Raw genomic sequence first — 7,500 nt, 5'->3', positions numbered from 1 at the left:
AGGTTCCTTGTTATTTAAATCCAAACTTTGCATGTATGAACTTTTCATTCATAACGATGTGTAAACATGGAAGGTAAACAAGACCTTGACAGACATGCTGGATAACCAAAGCCCACAACTATAATAATAATGACTCGGTTATTTTATTAGGAAACTCCCAGTATGTGTGAGAGCACGCATTTACCGGAGTGCGCACGCACGCACACACACGCAAGCACCCCACCCCCTTTTCCCTCCTCCCTATAGACACAAGTGCCCGACGAAAAGAAAATATGTTAATTAATGATGCAAAACTGATGAAGAACACTAGGACAGTGCATATATTGAAACTACAGGAATGACCTAACCGGTGGCTATTGGAATTTAACACTCGCAAATGCAAGTTAACAAGGACAGGGGCTACGGCAACAAAACCAGAGCAACAGTATTGCATAAAAGGAAAACTTGAGTGTTGAACCAGAGAAAGAAAAACACAGATAGCAACACGGGGAAAAGTTTTCAAATACCATCCTTCAAGCTCCTGAAAAATATAATTGTAAAAGCATATCTCACCTACATGAGACCAATGGTACAGATAGCAGCACCAGTGTTAAAGCACTTATCTAATAAAACCAAGGAATTTTAGGGTTATGTATTCACCACAATAAAATAAATAAAGAAATGGAGGTATGAGGACAGACAGAACAGCACTTGAAGATAGAACTATAGACAGCACAGACCTGGTGGACAAGAAACAGTTGAGAGGCGGGACCAAAGAACCAAAGCTCAACCCCCGCAAGCACAACTAGGTAAGTACACACTAACTACCATTAGTGGGGAGCCAATTACACCTGGTTGATACCTGATTGATGGGGTTCTGGGAGTTCTACTCCCCAAGCCCGGCCCGAGGCCAGGCTTGACTTGTGAGAGCTTGGTCCACCAGGCTGTTGCTTGGAGCGGCCCGCAGGCCCACCACAGCCTGGTTGGAACACCACCTGAACTAAAATCATGATATGAGACAAGGTTATCAGTGGTCACCTAACAGTGCTTAGGTAACAGTATCTCCGGTGAAGAAAGCTTGTGCCCTCACTAACTCGTCTCGTTGTAACCTGTTGGGTAATTAACACGTGAATTAGGTTCGAGAAAGTGAGGTAAATCAGGTCACCTTAGCCCCTTAGCCAAACTGAGGGGCTGCGGAGCTGGAGCTCGGGCCCTTCAGAGACGACTAGGTTAGTACACACACACACACACACACACACACACACACACACACACACACACACACACACACACACACACACACACACACACACACATCCAAGAGTCAATGCTCGATCCTGCAAGCACATATAGGTGAGTACACACACACACACACACACACACACACACACACACACACACACACACACACACACACACACACACACACGCACACACACACACACACAAGTCATGGCTGCCTGACCGTAAACATTTCAGACTAAACATAAAAATTAACACTCACAGATGTGCGCATGCGCTCTTCAGCTGTTTTCGTTGAAGGATTTACCAACTTTGTTTACACAGTTACTTATAGTGCCCATGTACACCATCGTACATATATAGAAGTGTCCCGACGTGCCCAGACGTGCCCCGACGTGCCCAGACGTGCCCAGACGTGCCCGTGGCGAATAGGATACGGGAATATATATGTTTATCTCCCCGGCATGCAACCCGGCCTCCTGCAGGCCTCCGCCCCCCGCCTCAAAGCCTCATAAAAACAACTCCTGCCCACACGCGCCTCAGAGTCCTCCCCGGACACGTCCCCGGGCACGTCCCCGGGCACGTCCCCGGGCACGTCCTTGTCTCCTGTCTTCCTACAGGTGAACTACAGCAAGCTGAAGATCTCATTACCCTTCGGCTCCATCGTCACTGTGTGTAGCCTCACCTCCTCCCAGCTCGCCTCCCCTTGGTCGACACTTACATGGTCTCCTGCCCCGTGTGTGTGCGTACCTGTGTGTGTGTGTGTACCTGTGTGTGTGTACCTGTGTGTGTGTGTACCTGTGTGTGTGTGTACTTGTGTGTGTGTACCTGTGAGTCCTGTGTGTACCTGTGTGTGTGTGTACCTGTGTATGTGTGTACCTGTGTGTGTGTACCTGTGAGTGGTACACACACACACACACAGGGAGAGAGAGAGAGAGAGAGAGAGAGAGAGAGAGAGAGAGAGAGAGAGAGAGAGAGAGAGAGAGAGAGAGAGAGAGAGAGAGAGAGAGAGAGAGAGAGAGAGACAGAGAGAGACAGAGAGAGACAGAGAGACAGAGAGAGACAGAGAGAGACAGAGAGAGACAGAGAGACAGAGAGAGACAGAGAGAGACAGAGAGAGACAGAGAGACAGAGAGAGACAGAGAGACAGAGAGACAGAGAGACAGACAGACAGACAGACAGACAGACAGACAGACAGACAGACAGAGAGGAGAGGTCAATGCTCTCGTAGCGAGGAGGTAAAGTCTAGGAAACTCAAAAATACAAATAATTACAATAATATTTTGTACTAATACAAACAAAATCTATTGAATTCCTAGCGTTCCTGTATTGCTGGGCGGAGTTCATACTTCATTAACAACTCGCAGGAGTTGACAGGAGCAAGGAACACACAAAAGCAAAAACTCACAGGAGCAAGGAACACACACACAAGCAACATCTCACAGGAGCAAGGAACACACACACAAGCAACATCTCACAGGAGCAAGGAACACACACAAGCAACATCTCACAGGAGCAAGGAACACACACAAGCAACATCTCACAGGAGCAAGGAACACACACACAAGCAACATCTCACAGGAGCAAGGAACACACACAAGCAACATCTCACAGAAACATCCACATGGGAGCCGGTCGGCCGAGCGGACAGCACGCCGGACTTGTGATCCTGTGGTCCCGGGTTCGATCCCGGGCGCTGGCGAGAAGCAATGGGCAGAGTTTCTTTCACCCTATGCCCCTGTTACCTAGCAGTAAAATAGGTACCTGGGTGTTAGTCAGCTGTCACGGGCTGCTTCCTGGGGGTGGAGGCCTGGTCGAGGACCGGGCCGCGGGGACACTAAAAGCCCCGAAATCGTCTCAAGATAACTCAAGATAACATCACCCTACACACTGACCTCTGGGAGAGGAATGAACTGTTGTCAGACAGGAGAAAATAATTCAAGAAGTGACCCCTTAATTATCAACTTAAAAGCAATTATCCTTACATTTTCCTGCTGGGGTACAGTGGAACATTACTAGGGATGCTGCTAGTATAAGGGGATGCTGCTAGTATGAGTGCATGCTGCTAGTATGAGTGCATGCTGCTAGTATGAGGGCATGCTGCTAGTATGTGGCTTCCTACCAATATAAAACATGTAATTCGAAATGTAAGCCTGAAACCAATATCCCCAAAGCGAACCCAACATGAATAAAACAACACGCCCCCAACAACAGTCCCCTAGAACAAGCCCCTGACTAATCAATGCCTCCGTGTGAACACTTCCTAGTTCCAGCTACTGCCGCTGCTGGCGCTACTCACACGCCAAACCAGTGCAGGCGAGGAGTCACAATTGGCTGAAATATGTTGACCAGACCACACACTAGAAAGTGAAGGGACGACGACGTTTCGGTCCGTCCTGGACCATTCTCAAGTCGATTGAGAGATCGACACAATTACACAATCGACTTGAGAATGGTCCAGGATGGACCGAAACGTCGTCGTCCCTTCACTTTCTAGTATGTGGTCTGGTCAACGTTAAACCAGTCTATGAACACCATGAGCTAATCAACACAGTCACCACCATTACCTACATAGGCAAGGGAGCCGGTCGGCCGAGCGGACAGCACGCTGGACTTGTGATCCTCTGGTCCTGGGTTCGATCCCAGGCGCCGGCAGAGTTTCTTTCACCCTATGCCCCTGTTACCTAGCAGTAAAATAGGTACCTGGGTGTTAGTCAGCTGTCACGGGCTGCTTCCTGGGGGTGGAGGCTTGGTCGAGGATCGGGCCGCGGGGACACTAAAAGCCCCAAAATCATCTCAAGATAACCTCAAGAAGATAACATGTAGATTACGACCGAGGTTAGGTTATAAGTTAATTAAGACGGCAATATCTTTTTAATATGTTCCTCTTACGGGTTTAAACCCTTACACTGCTCCAAACGTCTTTTTGTGATTTTTTTCCCCAATTTTTTTTGTAACTTTTTTTTGTCAGATGTTCCTTGATGTAGAACATTTGAATAACCTCTTGTAATAAATGTGTTCATTAACTTGCCCTAATGTGATTGGGCCACAAAAGTTATTCTAGGGTAGGCCCACTTTCTAAAGCATTTTCTCAAAATCAATTTTAAAAATTTTGTTCAGAATTGTTTGTACATTTATAATTGAGAATTTACACAGAATTACACTGTTGTACTACATACAATTAATAGAATATGTCAATGTACGTTTGTCGATGTGAAAATCAGAGAATGCTAAACGCGTTTTCGGTTCAATTCGCCTTCATCAGAACATTTTAGAATCATTTTTAGAATTTCTAAAATGCTCTGATGAAGGTGACTTAAGCCGAAAACGCGTTTAGCATATATATATATATATATATATATATATATATATATATATATATATATATATATATATGCGAACAAGCCTGAATGGTCCCCAGGACTATATGCGAATGAAAACTCACACCCCAGAAGTGACTCGAACCCATACTCCCAGAAGCAACGCAACTGGTAACTACAGGGCGCCTTAATCCGCTTGACCATCACGGCCGTCAAAAGGAAGTGATAGCCGAGGCTATTTGAGCCACTTCCCCGACGGCAACTCGGATGGTAATCTTGGGCATAGCATTTCACCAAATCACCTCATTCTTTGGGGCACACGTGAGGAACACAAATGCGAACAAGCCTGAATGGTCCCCAGGACTATATGCGAATGAAAACTCACACCCCAGAAGTGACTCGAACCCATACTCCCAGAAGCAACGCAACTGGTAACTACAGGGCGCCTTAATCCGCTTGACCATGAGTATGGGTTCGAGTCACTTCTGGGGTGTGAGTTTTCATTCGCATATAGTCCTGGGGACCATTCAGGCTTGTTCGCATTTGTGTTCCTCACGTGTGCCCCAAAGAATGAGGTGATTTGGTGAAATGCTATGCCCAAGATTACCATCCGAGTTGCCGTCGGGGAAGTGGCTCAAATAGCCTCGGCTATCACTTCCTTTTGACGGCCGTGATGGTCAAGCGGATTAAGGCGCCCTGTAGTTACCAGTTGCGTTGCTTCTGGGAGTATGGGTTCGAGTCACTTCTGGGGTGTGAGTTTTCATTCGCATATAGTCCTGGGGACCATTCAGGCTTGTTCGCATTTGTGTTCCTCACGTGTGCCCCAAAGAATGAGGTGATTTGGTGAAATGCTATGCCCAAGATTACCATCCGAGTTGCCGTCGGGGAAGTGGCTCAAATAGCCTCGGCTATCACTTCCTTTTGACGGCCGTGATGGTCAAGCGGATTAAGGCGCCCTGTAGTTACCAGTTGCGTTGCTTCTGGGAGTATGGGTTCGAGTCACTTCTGGGGTGTGAGTTTTCATTCGCATATAGTCCTGGGGACCATTCAGGCTTGTTCGCATTTGTGTTCCTCACGTGTGCCCCAAAGAATGAGGTGATTTGGTGAAATGCTATGCCCAAGATTACCATCCGAGTTGCCGTCGGGGAAGTGGCTCAAATAGCCTCGGCTATCACTTCCTTTTGACGGCCGTGATGGTCAAGCGGATTAAGGCGCCCTGTAGTTACCAGTTGCGTTGCTTCTGGGAGTATGGGTTCGAGTCACTTCTGGGGTGTGAGTTTTCATTCGCATATAGTCCTGGGGACCATTCAGGCTTGTTCGCATTTGTGTTCCTCACGTGTGCCCCAAAGAATGAGGTGATTTGGTGAAATGCTATGCCCAAGATTACCATCCGAGTTGCCGTCGGGGAAGTGGCTCAAATAGCCTCGGCTATCACTTCCTTTTGACGGCCGTGATGGTCAAGCGGATTAAGGCGCCCTGTAGTTACCAGTTGCGTTGCTTCTGGGAGTATGGGTTCGAGTCACTTCTGGGGTGTGAGTTTTCATTCATATATATATATATATATATATATATATATATATATATATATATATATATATATATATATATATATATTTATATATATATATATATTGCCTTTAGCGTTAGCATGGGACCTGAGTAGGCAACAAGACTAGAGCCCAATATGTTCCACGACGTGGCCTTGGTTTTCGGTTCAAAGGGAAGATGGTCTTGTGTTCACATGGAAAATTTGGTTCTTGCGTCCACATGGAGAGTTTGGTTCTTGCGTCCACATGGAGAGTCACGCGTCACTGTGGAAAGTCAGGAGGTTGCGTGCTGTGAGGAAGGGGGTGTTGCTACGATACAGTGAGTATTGGTCGAGGATTGGCCACACCCGGAGCGGCTGGCGTGACAAGCACCCATTATTAAGGATTGGACCAGCCAGCGCCAGTCAGGGCCTCCTAAACCCCGATCTTAGTTGCGGTTACCTTGCGGTTACTTTGCGGTTACCCTGCGGTTACTTTGTGGTTACCTTGTGGTTACCTTGCGGCTACCTTGCGGTTACTTTGCGATTACCCTGCGGTTTCTTTGCGGTTACCTTGCGATTACCCTGCGGTTACTTTGTGGTTACCTTGCGATTACCCTGCGGTTTCTTTGCGGTTACTTTGCGGTTACCTTGCAATTATCCTGCGGTTACTTTGCGATTACCCTGCGGTTTCTTTGCGGTTACCTTGCGATTACCCTGCAGTTTCTTTGCGGTTACCTTGCGATTACCCTGCAGTTTCTATGCGGTTACTTTGCGGTTACCTTGCGGTTACCTAGCGATGATTTGGGGGGCTCAATGTCCATTTGAGTCTGCTTAGTTGTGCTTATCGAAGGCTTACATCCAGCTCTTGGGCCCCAGCCTTGCAAGAAATGAACGCTATGAGAACAGGAAAAAAGACAGAGAGAGAGAGAGAGAGAGAGAGAGAGAGAGAGAGAGAGAGAGAGAGAGAGAGAGAGAGAGAGAGAGAGAGAGAGAGAGAGAGAGAGAGAGAGAGAAAGATTAACATAAAGTAGAATACCAGAAGTCCAGAGAATCCTTAGTAAGAATACCGCTACAAATAAGAACTCGGATTAAAAACTACACACAAGGCATGATAGACTACATAGCAAGCAATCTTAATAAAAATAAATACCCTTGCACCCCGGCTTCCTGGGGGTGGAGGCCTGGTCGAGGACCGGGCCGCGGGGACACTGAAGCCCCGAAATCATCTCAAGATAACCTCAAGATGGCAACGGATAGCAGGTGACAAGACTCCCACTGGTGAAAGATAAGTGTCTTGACAGGCAGGTGGAGGCTGTCTTGTATCTCCTCAGCCACTGGATACTCAGCCTTGTATCTCCTCAGCCACAGGATACTCAGCCTTGTGTCTCCTCAGCCACAGGATACTCAGCCTTGTGTCTCCTCAGCCACAGG

Source organism: Procambarus clarkii, chromosome 71 (assembly GCF_040958095.1).
Source record: "Procambarus clarkii isolate CNS0578487 chromosome 71, FALCON_Pclarkii_2.0, whole genome shotgun sequence".
Lineage (NCBI taxonomy): Eukaryota > Metazoa > Arthropoda > Malacostraca > Decapoda > Cambaridae > Procambarus > Procambarus clarkii.
Note: the sequence above shows the minus strand (reverse complement) of the source record.